Here is a 12762-nt window from a genome sequence, read left to right as displayed (position 1 = left end):
TGTGCACGTACCCGGCTACTTTCAACACCCTTTGCTGCACTGATATTTTTCCCTCCGTTTTTCTTTTCTTTTTTTTTTTTTTTTGCTGGAAGTTCCGTCAAAACCTGCCAGCCTTTAAGAGACATCATGCAGGCAGGCCTCTCGGCTTGTGGCCACACCGTCCTGAACGCACCCGATCTCGTCAGATCTCGGAAGCTAAAAAGGGCAGGGCCTGGTCACTACTTGGATGGGTGACCTCCTAGAAATACCAGGTGCTGCAAGCTTTTTCGTCTCCTGGGTAACTTCATCGTTGCTCTTAATACTCTCTTTCTGTCTGGAGGAGATATAATTGAAGTATTGTGCACGTACCCGGCTACTTTCAACACCCTTTGCTGCACTGATATTTTTCCCTTCATTTTTCTTTTTTTTTTTTTGCTGGAAGTTCCGTCAATACCCGCCAGCCTTTAAGAGACATCATGCAGCCAGGCCTCTTGGCTTGCGGCCACACCGTCCTGAACGTGCCCGATCTCGTCAGATCTCGGAAGCGAAACGGTGCAGGGCCTGGTCAGTACTTGGATGGGTGACCTCCTGGAAATATCAGGTGCTGCAAGGTTTTTATGTCTCCTGGGTAACTTCCTCGTAGCTCTTAATACTCTCTTTCTGTCTGGAGGAGATATAATTGAAATATTGTACACGTACCCGGCTACTTTCAACACCGTTTGCTGCACTGATATTTTTCCCTCCATTTTCCTTTTTTTATTTTTTTTTATTTTTGCTGGAAGTTCCGTCAATACCCGCCAGCCTTTAAGAGACATCATGCAGCCAGGCCTTTTGGCTTGCGGCCACACCGTCCTGAACGCGCCCGATCTCGTCAGATCTCGGAAGCTAAACGGGGCAGGGCCTGGTCAGTACTTGGATGGTTGACCTCCTGGAAATACCAGGTGCTGCAAGCTTTTTCGTCTCCTGGGCAACTTCCTCGTAGCTCTTAGTATTCTCCTTCTGTCTGGAGGAGATTTTATTGAAGAATTGTACACATACCTGGCTACTTTTAACACCCTTTGCTGCACTGATATTTTTCCCTCCATTTTTCTTTTTTCTTTTGTTTTTAGCTGGAAGTTCCGTCAATACCCTCCAGCCTTTAAGAGACATCATGCAGCCAGGGCTCTCAGCTTGCGGCCACACCATCCTGAACGCGCCTGATCTCGTCAGATCTCGGAAGCTAAACGGGGCAGGGCCTGGTTACTACTTTGATGGGTGATCTCCTGGAAATACCAGGTGCTGCAAGCTTTTTCGTCTCCTGGGTAACTTCATCGTAGCTCTTAATACTCTCTTTCTGTCTGGAGGAGATATAATTGAACTATTGAACACGTACCCGGCTACTTTCAACACCTTTTGCTGCACTGAAATTTTTCCCTCCATTTTTCTTTTTTTTTTTTTTTTTCTTTGCTGGAAGTTCCGTCAATACCCGCCAGCCTTTAAGAGACATCAAGCAGGCAGGCCTCTTGGTTTCCGGCCACACCGTCCTGAACGCGCCAACTCTCGCCAGATCTCGGAAGCTAAATGGGGCAGGGCCTGGTTAGTACTTGGACGGGTGACCTCCTGGTAATACCAGGTGCTGCAAGCGTTTTTCGTCTCCTGGGTAACCTTATCGTAGCTCTTAATACTCTCTTTCTGTCTGGAGGATATATAATTGAAGTATTGTACACGTAACCGGCTACTTTCAACACCCTTTGCTGCACTGATATTTTTCCCTCTATTTTTCTTTTTTCTTTAATTTTTTGCTGGAAGTTCCGTCAATACCCTCCAACCTTTAAGAGACATGATGCAGACAGGCCTCTCGGCTTGCGGCCTCACCGTCCTGAACGTACCCGATCTCGTCAGATCTTGGAAGCTATACGGGGCAGGGCCTTGTCAGTACTTGGATGGGTGACCTCCAGGAAATACCAGGTGCTGCAAGCTTTTTCGTCTCCTGGGTAACTTTATCGTAGCTCTAAATACTCTCTTTCTGTCTGGAGGAGATATAATTGAAGAATTGTACACGTACCCGGCTACTTTCAACACCCTTTGCTGCACTGGTATTTTTTCCTCCATTTTTCTTTTTTTTTTTTGCAGGCAGTTCAGTCAATACCCTCCAGCCTTTAATTAACATCATGCAGCCAGGCCTCTTGGCTTGCAGCCACAACGTCCTGAATGCACCAAATCTCAGAAGCTAAACGGAGCAGGGCCTTGTCAGTACTTGGATGGGTGACCTCCAGGAAATACCAGGTGCTGCAAGCTTTTTCGTCTCCTCGGTAACTTCATCGTAGCTCTTATTTCTCTCTTTCTGTCTGGAGGAGATAAAATTGAAGAATTGTACACGTACCCGGCTACTTTCAACACCCTTTGCTGCACTGGTATTTTTTCCTCCATTTTTCTTTTTTTTTTTTGCAGGCAGTTCAGTCAATACCCTCCAGCCTTTAATTAACATCATGCAGCCAGGCCTCTTGGCTTGCAGCCACAACGTCCTGAATGCACCAAATCTCAGAAGCTAAACGGAGCAGGGCCTGGTCAGTACTTGGATGGGTGACCTCCTGGAAATACCAGGTGCTGCAAGCTTTTTCGTCTCCTGAGTAACTTACTCGTAGCTCTTAATACTCTCTTTCTGTCTGCAGGAGATATAATTGAAGAATTGTACACATACCCGGCTTCTTTCAACACCCTTTGCTGCACTGGTATTTTTCCCTTCATTTTTCTTTTTTTTTTTTTGTTGGAATTTCCGTCAATACCCGCCAGCCTTTAAGAGACATCATGCAGCCAGGCTTTTTGGCTTGCGGCCACACCGTCCTGAACACGCCCGATCTTGTCAGATCTTGGAAGCAAAAAGTGGCAGAGCCTGGTCAGAATTTAGATTGGTGACCTCCTGGAAAAACCAGGTACTGCAAGCTTTTTACGTCTCCTGGGTAACTTCATCGTAGCTCTTAATACTCTCTTTCTGTCTGGAGAAGATATAATTGAAGTATTGTACACGTACCCGGCTACTTTCAAAACCCTTTCCAGAACTAATATTTTTCCCTTCATTTTTCTATTTTTTTTAATTTATTTTTTTTTGCTAGAAATTCCGTCAATACCCGCCAGCCTTTAAGAGACATCATGCAGCCAGGCCTCTTGGCATGCCGACACATTGTCCTGAACGCGCCCGATCTCATCAGATCTCGGAAGCCGAACGGGGCAGGCCCTGTTCAGTACTTGGATGGAAGACCTCCTGGAAATACCAGGTGCTGCAAGCTTTTTCGTCTCCTGGGTAACTTCCTCGTAGCTCTTAATACTCTCTTTCTGTCTGGAGGAGATATAAATGAAGTATTGTACACGTACCCGGCTACTTTCAACACCGTTTGCTGCACTGATATTTATCCCTCCATTTTTCTTTCTTTTTTCTTTTGTTTTTTGCTGGAAGTTCCGTCAATACCCTTCAGCCTTTAAGAGACATCATGCAGGCAGGACTCTCGGCTTGCGGCCACACCGTCCTGAACGCGCCCGATCTCGTCAGATCTCGGAAGCTGAATGGGGCAGGGCCTGGTTACTACTTGGATGGGTGATCTCCTGGAAATACCAGGTGCTGCAAGCTCTTTCGTCTCCTGGGTAACTTCATCGTAGCTCTTAATACTCTCTTTCTGTCTGGAGGAGATATAATTGAAGTATTGAACACGTACCCGGCTACTTTCAACACCCTTTGCTGCACTGAAATTGTTCCCTCCGTTTTTCTTTTTTTTTTTTTTTTTATACTGGAAGTTCCGTCAATACCCGCCAGCCTTTAAGAGACATCATGCAGGCAGGCCTCTTGGTTTGCGGCCACACCGCCCTGAACGCGCCCAATCTCGTCAGATCTCGGAAGCTAAACGGGGCAGGGCCTGGTCAGTACTTGGATGGGTGACCTCCTGGAAATACCAGGTGCTGCAAGCTTTTTACATCTCCAGGGTAACTTCATCGTAGCTCTTAATACTCTCTTTCTGTCTGGAGGAGATATAATTGAAGTATTGTACACATACATGGCTTCTTTCAACACCCTTTACTGCACTGGTATTTTTCCCATCATATTTCTTTTTTTTTTATGTTGGAAGTTCCGTCAATACCCGCCAGCCATTAAGAGACATCATGCAGCCAATCTTATTGGCTTGCGGCCACACCGTCCTGAACGCGCCCGATCTCGTCAGATCTCGGAAGCTAAACGGGGCAGGGCCTGGTCAGTACTTGGATAGGTGACCTCCTGGAAATACCAGGTGCAGCAAGCTTTTTACGTCTCCTGGGAAACTTCATCTTAGCTCTTAATACTCTCTTTCTGTCTGGAGGAGATACAATTGAAGAATTTTACACGTACCCGGCAACTTTCAACACCCTTTGCTGCACTGGTATTTTTCCCTTCATCTTTCTTTTTTTTTTTTTGTTGGAAGTTCCGTCAATACCCGCCAGCCTTTAAGAGACATCATGCAGCCACGCTTTTTGGCTTGCGGCCACACCGTTCTGAACGTGCCCGATCTTGTCAGATCTTGGATGCAAAACGTGGCAGGGCCTGGTCAGTATTTGGATTGGTGACCTCCTGGAAAAACCAGGTACAGCTAGCTTTTTACGTCTCCTGGGTAACTTCATCGTAGCTCTTAATACTCTCTTTCTTTCTGGAGGAGATACAATTGAAGAAATGTACATGTACCCGGCAACTTTCAACACCCATTGCTGCACTGATATTTTTCACACCATTTTTCTTTTTTTTTTTGCTGGAAGGTCCGTCAATACCCGCCAGCCTTTAAGAGACATTATGCAGGCAGGCCTCTTGGTTTGCGGCCACACCGTCCTGAACGTGCCCGATCTCATCAGATCTCGGAAACTAAACGGGGCAGGGCCTGGTCAACACTTGGATGGGTGACCTCCTGGAATTACAAGGTGCTGCAAGCTTTTTACGTCTCCTGGGTAACTTCATTGTAGTTCTTAATACTCTCTTTCTGTCTGGAGGAGATATAATTGAAGTATTGTACACGTACCCGGCTACTTTCAACACCGTTTGCTGCACTGATATTTTTCCCTCCATTTTTCTTTTTTCTTTTGTTTTTTGCTGGAAGTTCCGTCAATACCCGCCAGCCTTTAAGAGACATCATGCAGCCAGGCCTCTTGGCTTGCGGCCGCACCGTCCTGAACGCTCCTTATCTCGTCAGATCTTGGAAGCTAAACGGAGCAGGGCCTGGTCAGTACTTGGATGGGTGACCTCCTGGAAATATCAGGTGCTGCAAGGTTATCATATCTCCTGGGTAACTTTCTCATAGCTCTTAATACTCTCTTTCTGTCTGGAAGAGATATAATAGAAGTATTGTACACGTACCCGGCTACTTTCAACAACCTTTGCTGCACTGATATTTTTCCCTCCATTTTTCTTTTTTCTTTTTTATTTTGCTGGAAGTTCCGTCAATACCCTCCAGCCTTTAAGAGACATCATGCACCAGGCCTCTTGGCTTGCGGCCATACCGTCCTGAACGCGCCCGATCTCGTGGGATCTCGGAAGCCAAACGGAGCAGGGCCTGGTCAGTACTTGGATGGGTGAGCTCTTGGAAATACCAGGTGCTGCAAGCTTTTTCGTCTCCTGGGTCACTTCATCGTAGCTCTTAATACTCTCTTTCAGTCTGGAGGAGATATTATTGAAGAATTGTACACGTACCTGGCTACTTTCAACAACCTTTGCTGCACTGATATTTATCCCTCCATTTTTCTTTTTTCTTTTGTTTTTTGCTGGAAGTTCCGTCAATACCCTCCAGCCTTTAAGAGACATCATGCAGCCAGGACTCTCGGCTTGCGGCCACACCGTCCTGAACGCGCCCAACCTCGTCAGATCTCGGAAGCTAAACGGGGCAGGGCCTGGTCACTACTTGGATGAGTGATCTCCTGGAAATACCAGGTGCTGGAAGCTTTTTCGTCTCCTGAGTAACTTACTCGTAGCTCTTAATACTCTCTTTCTGTCTGCAGGAGATATAATTGAAGAATTGTACACATACCCGGCTTCTTTCAACACCCTTTGCTGCACTGGTATTTTTCCCTTCATTTTTCTTTTTTTTTTTTTGTTGGAATTTCCGTCAATACCCGCCAGCCTTTAAGAGACATCATGCAGCCAGGCTTTTTGGCTTGCGGCCACACCGTCCTGAACACGCCCGATCTTGTCAGATCTTGGAAGCAAAAAGTGGCAGAGCCTGGTCAGAATTTAGATTGGTGACCTCCTGGAAAAACCAGGTACTGCAAGCTTTTTACGTCTCCTGGGTAACTTCATCGTAGCTCTTAATACTCTCTTTCTGTCTGGAGAAGATATAATTGAAGTATTGTACACGTACCCGGCTACTTTCAAAACCCTTTCCAGAACTAATATTTTTCCCTTCATTTTTCTATTTTTTTTAATTTATTTTTTTTTGCTAGAAATTCCGTCAATACCCGCCAGCCTTTAAGAGACATCATGCAGCCAGGCCTCTTGGCATGCCGACACATTGTCCTGAACGCGCCCGATCTCATCAGATCTCGGAAGCCGAACGGGGCAGGCCCTGTTCAGTACTTGGATGGAAGACCTCCTGGAAATACCAGGTGCTGCAAGCTTTTTCGTCTCCTGGGTAACTTCCTCGTAGCTCTTAATACTCTCTTTCTGTCTGGAGGAGATATAAATGAAGTATTGTACACGTACCCGGCTACTTTCAACACCGTTTGCTGCACTGATATTTATCCCTCCATTTTTCTTTCTTTTTTCTTTTGTTTTTTGCTGGAAGTTCCGTCAATACCCTTCAGCCTTTAAGAGACATCATGCAGGCAGGACTCTCGGCTTGCGGCCACACCGTCCTGAACGCGCCCGATCTCGTCAGATCTCGGAAGCTGAATGGGGCAGGGCCTGGTTACTACTTGGATGGGTGATCTCCTGGAAATACCAGGTGCTGCAAGCTCTTTCGTCTCCTGGGTAACTTCATCGTAGCTCTTAATACTCTCTTTCTGTCTGGAGGAGATATAATTGAAGTATTGAACACGTACCCGGCTACTTTCAACACCCTTTGCTGCACTGAAATTGTTCCCTCCGTTTTTCTTTTTTTTTTTTTTTTTATACTGGAAGTTCCGTCAATACCCGCCAGCCTTTAAGAGACATCATGCAGGCAGGCCTCTTGGTTTGCGGCCACACCGCCCTGAACGCGCCCAATCTCGTCAGATCTCGGAAGCTAAACGGGGCAGGGCCTGGTCAGTACTTGGATGGGTGACCTCCTGGAAATACCAGGTGCTGCAAGCTTTTTACATCTCCAGGGTAACTTCATCGTAGCTCTTAATACTCTCTTTCTGTCTGGAGGAGATATAATTGAAGTATTGTACACATACATGGCTTCTTTCAACACCCTTTACTGCACTGGTATTTTTCCCATCATATTTCTTTTTTTTTTATGTTGGAAGTTCCGTCAATACCCGCCAGCCATTAAGAGACATCATGCAGCCAATCTTATTGGCTTGCGGCCACACCGTCCTGAACGCGCCCGATCTCGTCAGATCTCGGAAGCTAAACGGGGCAGGGCCTGGTCAGTACTTGGATAGGTGACCTCCTGGAAATACCAGGTGCAGCAAGCTTTTTACGTCTCCTGGGAAACTTCATCTTAGCTCTTAATACTCTCTTTCTGTCTGGAGGAGATATAATTGAAGAATTGTACACGTACCCGGCTACTTTCAACACCCTTTGCTGCACTGATATTTTTACCTCCATTGTTTTTTTTTTTTCTTTTTTTGCTGGAAGTTCCGTCAATACCCTCCACCCTTTAAGAGACATCATGCAGCCAGGAATCTTTGCTTGCGGCCACACCGTCCTGAACGCGCCTGATCTCGTCAGATCTCGGAAGCTAAATGGGGCAGGGCCTGGTCAGTACTTGGATGGGAGACCTCCTGGAAATACCTGGTGCTGCAAGCTTTTTACGTCTCCTGGGTAACTTCATCGTAGCTCTTAATAATCTCTTTCTGTCTGGAGGAGATATAATTGAAGTATTGTACACATACCCGGCTTCTTTCAACACCCTTTGCTGCACTGGTATTTTTCCCATCATTTTTCTTTTTTTTTTTTTGTTGGAAGTTCCGTCAATACCCACCAGTCTTTAAGAGACATCATGCAGCCAGGCCTCTTCGCTTGCGGCCACACCATCCTGAACGCGCCCGATCTCGTCAGATCTCGGAAGCTAAACGGGGCAGGGCCTGGTCAGTACTTGGATAGGTGACCTCCTGGAAATACCAGGTGCTGCAAGCTTTTCACGTCTCCTGGGAAACTTCCTCGTAGCTCTTAATACTCTCTTTCAGTTTGGAGGAGATATAATTGAAGAATTTTACACGTACCCAGCTACTTTCAATACCCTTTGCTGCACTGTTATGTTTCCCTCCATTTTTCTTTTTTTGCAGGAAATTCCGTCAATACCCGCCTGCCATTAAGAGACATCATGCAGCCAGGCCTTTCGACTTGCAGCCACACCGTCCTGAACGCCCCCGATCTCGTCAGATCTCGGAAACTAAACGGGTCAGGGCCTGGTCATTACTTGAATGTGAGACCTCCTGAAAATACCAGGTGCTGCAAGCTTCTTACGTCTCCTGGGTATGTTCATCGTAACTCTTAATACTCTCTTTCTGTCTGGGGGAGATATAATTGAAGAATTGTACAAGTACCCGGCTACTTTCAACACCCTTTGCTGCACTGATATTTTTCCCTCCATTTTTCTTTTTTCTTTTGTTTTTTGCTGGAAGTTACGTAAATACCCGCCAGCCATTAAGAGACATCATGCAGCCAGTCCTTCCGACTTGCAGCCACACCGTCCTGAACGCCCCCGATCTCGTCAGATCTCGGAAACTAAACGGGTCAGGGCCTGGTCAGTACTTGGATGGGTGACCTCCAGGAAATACCACGTGCTGCAAGCTTTTTACATCTCATGGGTAACTTCATTGTAGCTCTTAATACTGTCTTTCTGTCTGGAGGAGATATAATTGAAAAATTGTACACGTACCCGGCTACTTTCAACACCCTTTGCTGCACTGATATTTTTCCCTCCATTTTTCTTTTTTCTTTTTTTTTTGCTGGAAGGTCCGTCAATACCCGCCAGCCTTTTAGAGACATCATGCAGCCAGGCTTCTCAGTTTGCAGCCATACCGTCCTGAACGCGCCCGATCTCATCAGATTTTGGAAGCTAAACGGGACAGGGCCTGGTCAGTACTTGGATGGGAGACCTCCTGGAATTAGAAGGTGCTGCAAGCTTTTTAAGTCTCCTGGGAAACTTCATCGTAGCTCTTAGTACTCTCTTTCAATCTGGAGGAGATATTATTGATGAATTGTACACGTACCTGGCTACTTTCAACACCCTTTGCTGCACTGATATTTTTCTCTCCATTTTTCTATTTTTTTTCTTTTTTTTTTGCTGGAAGTTCCGTCAATACCCGCCAGCCTTTAAGATACATCATGCAGCCAGGCCTCTTGGCTTGCGGCCACACCGTCCTGAACTCGCCCAATCTCGTCAGATCTCGGAAGCTAAAAGGGGCAGGGCCTGGTCACCACTTGGATGGGTGACCTCCTGGAATTACCAGGTGCTGCAAGCTTTTCACGTCTCCTGTGTAACATCATCGTAGCTCTTAATACTCTCTTTCTGTCTGGAGGAGATATAATTGAAATATTGTACACATACCCGGCTTTTTTCAACACCCTTTGCTGCACTGGTATTTTTCCCTTCATTTTTCTTTTTTTTTTTTGTTGGAAGTTCCGTCAATACCCTTCAGCCTTTAAGAGACATCATGCAGCCAGGCCTCTTGGCTTGCGGCTACACCGTCCTGAACGCGCCCGATCTCGTCAGATCTTGGAAGCTAAACGGGGCAGGGCCTGGTCAGTACTTGGATGGGTGACCTCCTGGAAATACCAGGTGCTGCAAGGTTTTTATGTCTCCTGGGTAACTTCCTCGTAGCTCTTAATACTCTCTTTCTGTCTGGAGGATATATAATTGAAGTATTGTACACATACCCGGCTTCTTTCAACACCCTTTGCTGCAGTGATATTTGTCCCTCCATTTTTTTTTTTTTTTTTATTTTTTTATTTGGATGTTCTGTCAATACCCGCCAGACTTTAAGAGACATCATGCAGCCAGGCTTCACGGTTTGCAGCCATACCGTCCTGAACGTGCCCGATCTCGTCAGATCTCGGAATTTAAACGTGGCATGGCCTGGTCAGTATTTGGATTGGTGACCTCCTGGAAAAACCAGGTACTGCAAGCTTTTTACGTCTCCTGGGTAACTTAATCGTAGCTCTTAATACTCTCTTTCTGTCTGGAAGAGATACATTTGAAGAAATGTACACATACCCGGCAACTTTCAAAACCCTTTGCTGCACTGATATTTTTCCCTCCGTTTTTCTTTTTTCTTTTTCTTTTTTCTGGAAGTTCCGTCAATACCCACCAGCCTTTAAGAGACAACATGCAGTAAGGCCTCTCGGCTTGCGGCCACTCCGTCCTGAAAGCGCCCGATCTCGTAAGATCTCGGAAACTAAACGGTGCAGGGCCTGGTCATTACTTGGATTGGTGACCTCCTGGAAATACCAGGTGCTGCAAGCTTCTTACGTCTCCTGGGTAACTTCATCGTAGCTCATAATACTCTCTTTCTGTCTGGAGGAGATATAATTGAAGTATTGTAAACATACCCGGCTTCTTTCAACACCCTTTGCTGCACTGGTATTTTTCCCTTCATTTATCTTTTTTTTTTTTTGCTGGAAGTTCCGTCAATACCCGCCAGCCTTTAAGAGACATCATGCAGGCAGGCCTCTTGGCTTGCGGCCACACCGTCCTGAACGCGCCCGATATCGTCAGATCTCGGAAACTAAACGGTGCAGGGCCTGGTCAGTACTTGGATGGGTGACCTCCTGGAAATATCAGGTGCAGCAAGGTTTTTATGTCTCCTGGGTAACTTCCTCGTAGCTCTTAATACTCTCTTTCTGTCTGGAGGAGATAAAATTGAAGAATTGTACAGGTACCCGGCTACTTTCAACAACCTTTGCTGCACTGATATTTTTCCCTCCATTTTTCTTTTTTCTTTTTTATTTTGCTGAAAGTTCCGTCAATACCCTCCAGCCTTTAAGAGACATCATGCAGCCAGGCCTCTCGGCTTGCGGCCGCACCGTCCTGAATGTGCCCGATCTCGTCATATCTCGGATTCTAAACGGGGCAGGGCCTGGTCAGTACTTGGATGGGTGACCTCCTGGAAATACCAGGTGCTGCAAGCTTTTTCGTCTCCTGGGTAACTTCATCGTAGCTCTTAATACTCTCTTTCTGTCTGGTGGAGATATAATTGAAGAAATGTACACGTACCCGGCAACTTTCAACACCTATTGCTGCACTGATATTTTTCCCTCCATTTTTCTATTTTTTTTTCTTTTTTTTTGCTGGAAGTTCCGTCAATACCCGCCAGCCTTTAAGAGACATCATGCAGCCAGGCCTCTCGGCTTGCGGCCACACCGTCCTGAACGTGCCCAGTCTCGTCAGATCTCGGAAGCTAAAAGGGGCAGGGCCTTGTCACCACTTGGATGGGTGATCTCCAGGAAATATCAGGTGCTGCAAGGTTTTTATGTCTCCTGGGTAACTTCCTCGTAGCTCTTAATACTCTCTTTCTGTCTGGAGGATATATAATTGAAGTATTGTACACATACCCGGCTTCTTTCAACACCCTTTGCTGCAGTGATATTTTTCCCTCCATTTTTTTTTTTATTTTTATTTTTTAATTTGGATGTTCTGTCAATACCCGCCAGACTTTAAGAGACATCATGCAGCCAGGCCTTTCGACTTGCAGCCACACCGTCCTGAACGCCCCTGATCTCATCAGATCTCGGAATTTAAACGGGGCAGGGCCTGGTCAGTGCTTGGATTGGAGACCTCCTGGAAATTCCTGGTACTGCAAGCGTTTTACGTCTCCTGGGTAACTTTATCGTAGCTCTTCATTCTCTCTTTCTGTCTGGAGGAGATATAATTGAAGAATTGTACACGTACCCGGCTACTTTCAACAGCCTTTGCTGCACTGATATTTTTCCCTCCATATTTTTTTTTTTTTTTTTTTTTGCTGGAAGTTCCGTCAATACCGTCCAGCCTTTAAAAGACATCATGCAGCCAGGCCTCTTGGCATGCGGACACATTGACCTGAACGCGTCCGATCTCATCTGATCTCGGAAGCTAAACGGAGCAAGGCCTGGTCAGTACTTGGATGGGTGACCTCCTAGAAGTACCTGGTGTTGCAAGCTTTTTACGTCTCCTGGGTAACTTCATTGTAGCTCTTAATACTCTCTTTCTGTCTGGAAGAGATATAATTGAAAAATTGTACACGTACCCGGCTACTTTCAACACCCTTTGCTGCACTGATATTTTTCCAACCATTTTTCTATCTTTTTTTCTTTCTTTTTTTGCTGGAAGTTCCGTCAATACCCGCCAGCCTTTAAGAGACATCATGCAGCCAGGCCTCTTGGCTTGCGGCCACACCGTCCTGAACGCGCCCGATCTTGTCAGATCTCGGAAGCTAAACGGGGAAGGTCCTGGTCAGTACTTGGATGGGTGACCTCCTAGAAATACCAGATGCTGCAAGCTTTTTACGTCTCCTGGGTAACTTCATCATAGCTCTTAATACTCTCTTTAAGTCTGGAGGACATATAATTGAAGAATTGTACATGTACCCGGCTACTTTCAACACCCATTGCTGCACTGATATATGTTCCTCCATTTTTCTTTTTTCTTTTTTCTTTTGCTGGAAGTTCCGTCA

The 12762-nt window shown here is 46.0% G+C and overlaps 9 non-coding genes and 20 pseudogenes across 9 annotated transcripts; all 29 read left to right on the top strand.

Moving 5' to 3' along the window:
* The first annotated feature begins 144 nt into the window (after positions 1-144).
* On the top strand, positions 145-263 carry LOC136727034 (uncharacterized; annotated as a pseudogene).
* Positions 264-473: 210 nt separating this feature from the next.
* Positions 474-592, top strand: LOC136727194 (uncharacterized; annotated as a pseudogene).
* Positions 593-813: 221 nt separating this feature from the next.
* Positions 814-932, top strand: LOC136727392 (5S ribosomal RNA). Its single transcript, XR_010808430.1, has one exon. It is a non-coding gene; the product is annotated as a 5S ribosomal RNA (ribosomal RNA).
* A 215-nt stretch (positions 933-1147) lies between these two features.
* Positions 1148-1266, top strand: LOC136726993 (5S ribosomal RNA). The gene has a single exon (XR_010808363.1). It is a non-coding gene; the product is annotated as a 5S ribosomal RNA (ribosomal RNA).
* Positions 1267-1819: 553 nt separating this feature from the next.
* LOC136726528 (uncharacterized) lies at positions 1820-1938 on the top strand (annotated as a pseudogene).
* Positions 1939-3464: 1526 nt separating this feature from the next.
* Positions 3465-3583, top strand: LOC136727147 (uncharacterized; annotated as a pseudogene).
* Positions 3584-3799: 216 nt separating this feature from the next.
* On the top strand, positions 3800-3918 carry LOC136726872 (5S ribosomal RNA). Its single transcript, XR_010808253.1, has one exon. It is a non-coding gene; the product is annotated as a 5S ribosomal RNA (ribosomal RNA).
* Positions 3919-4128: 210 nt separating this feature from the next.
* LOC136726979 (5S ribosomal RNA) lies at positions 4129-4247 on the top strand. Its single transcript, XR_010808350.1, has one exon. It is a non-coding gene; the product is annotated as a 5S ribosomal RNA (ribosomal RNA).
* Positions 4248-4786: 539 nt separating this feature from the next.
* Positions 4787-4905, top strand: LOC136726464 (uncharacterized; annotated as a pseudogene).
* A 216-nt stretch (positions 4906-5121) lies between these two features.
* LOC136726568 (uncharacterized) lies at positions 5122-5240 on the top strand (annotated as a pseudogene).
* A 215-nt stretch (positions 5241-5455) lies between these two features.
* Positions 5456-5574, top strand: LOC136727240 (uncharacterized; annotated as a pseudogene).
* A 215-nt stretch (positions 5575-5789) lies between these two features.
* On the top strand, positions 5790-5908 carry LOC136726599 (uncharacterized; annotated as a pseudogene).
* Positions 5909-6798: 890 nt separating this feature from the next.
* On the top strand, positions 6799-6917 carry LOC136727145 (uncharacterized; annotated as a pseudogene).
* A 216-nt stretch (positions 6918-7133) lies between these two features.
* LOC136726865 (5S ribosomal RNA) lies at positions 7134-7252 on the top strand. Its single transcript, XR_010808246.1, has one exon. It is a non-coding gene; the product is annotated as a 5S ribosomal RNA (ribosomal RNA).
* A 210-nt stretch (positions 7253-7462) lies between these two features.
* LOC136726978 (5S ribosomal RNA) lies at positions 7463-7581 on the top strand. The gene has a single exon (XR_010808349.1). It is a non-coding gene; the product is annotated as a 5S ribosomal RNA (ribosomal RNA).
* A 215-nt stretch (positions 7582-7796) lies between these two features.
* LOC136726928 (5S ribosomal RNA) lies at positions 7797-7915 on the top strand. Its single transcript, XR_010808304.1, has one exon. It is a non-coding gene; the product is annotated as a 5S ribosomal RNA (ribosomal RNA).
* A 211-nt stretch (positions 7916-8126) lies between these two features.
* LOC136726549 (5S ribosomal RNA) lies at positions 8127-8245 on the top strand. The gene has a single exon (XR_010808212.1). It is a non-coding gene; the product is annotated as a 5S ribosomal RNA (ribosomal RNA).
* A 205-nt stretch (positions 8246-8450) lies between these two features.
* Positions 8451-8569, top strand: LOC136726679 (uncharacterized; annotated as a pseudogene).
* A 216-nt stretch (positions 8570-8785) lies between these two features.
* Positions 8786-8904, top strand: LOC136727393 (uncharacterized; annotated as a pseudogene).
* A 215-nt stretch (positions 8905-9119) lies between these two features.
* On the top strand, positions 9120-9238 carry LOC136726468 (uncharacterized; annotated as a pseudogene).
* A 219-nt stretch (positions 9239-9457) lies between these two features.
* LOC136726644 (uncharacterized) lies at positions 9458-9576 on the top strand (annotated as a pseudogene).
* A 210-nt stretch (positions 9577-9786) lies between these two features.
* On the top strand, positions 9787-9905 carry LOC136727008 (5S ribosomal RNA). The gene has a single exon (XR_010808376.1). It is a non-coding gene; the product is annotated as a 5S ribosomal RNA (ribosomal RNA).
* Positions 9906-10123: 218 nt separating this feature from the next.
* On the top strand, positions 10124-10242 carry LOC136726519 (uncharacterized; annotated as a pseudogene).
* A 216-nt stretch (positions 10243-10458) lies between these two features.
* LOC136726626 (uncharacterized) lies at positions 10459-10577 on the top strand (annotated as a pseudogene).
* Positions 10578-10788: 211 nt separating this feature from the next.
* Positions 10789-10907, top strand: LOC136726716 (uncharacterized; annotated as a pseudogene).
* Positions 10908-11123: 216 nt separating this feature from the next.
* On the top strand, positions 11124-11242 carry LOC136727397 (uncharacterized; annotated as a pseudogene).
* A 555-nt stretch (positions 11243-11797) lies between these two features.
* On the top strand, positions 11798-11916 carry LOC136726743 (uncharacterized; annotated as a pseudogene).
* A 215-nt stretch (positions 11917-12131) lies between these two features.
* Positions 12132-12250, top strand: LOC136726749 (uncharacterized; annotated as a pseudogene).
* Positions 12251-12471: 221 nt separating this feature from the next.
* On the top strand, positions 12472-12590 carry LOC136727290 (uncharacterized; annotated as a pseudogene).
* The last annotated feature ends 172 nt before the right edge of the window (positions 12591-12762 follow it).

The sequence above is a fragment of the Amia ocellicauda genome, unplaced genomic scaffold (genome assembly GCF_036373705.1).
Source record: "Amia ocellicauda isolate fAmiCal2 unplaced genomic scaffold, fAmiCal2.hap1 HAP1_SCAFFOLD_26, whole genome shotgun sequence".
In the NCBI taxonomy this organism is placed as follows: Eukaryota; Metazoa; Chordata; class Actinopteri; order Amiiformes; family Amiidae; genus Amia; species Amia ocellicauda.
Note: the sequence above shows the minus strand (reverse complement) of the source record. Positions and strands in the feature narration are given on the sequence as shown.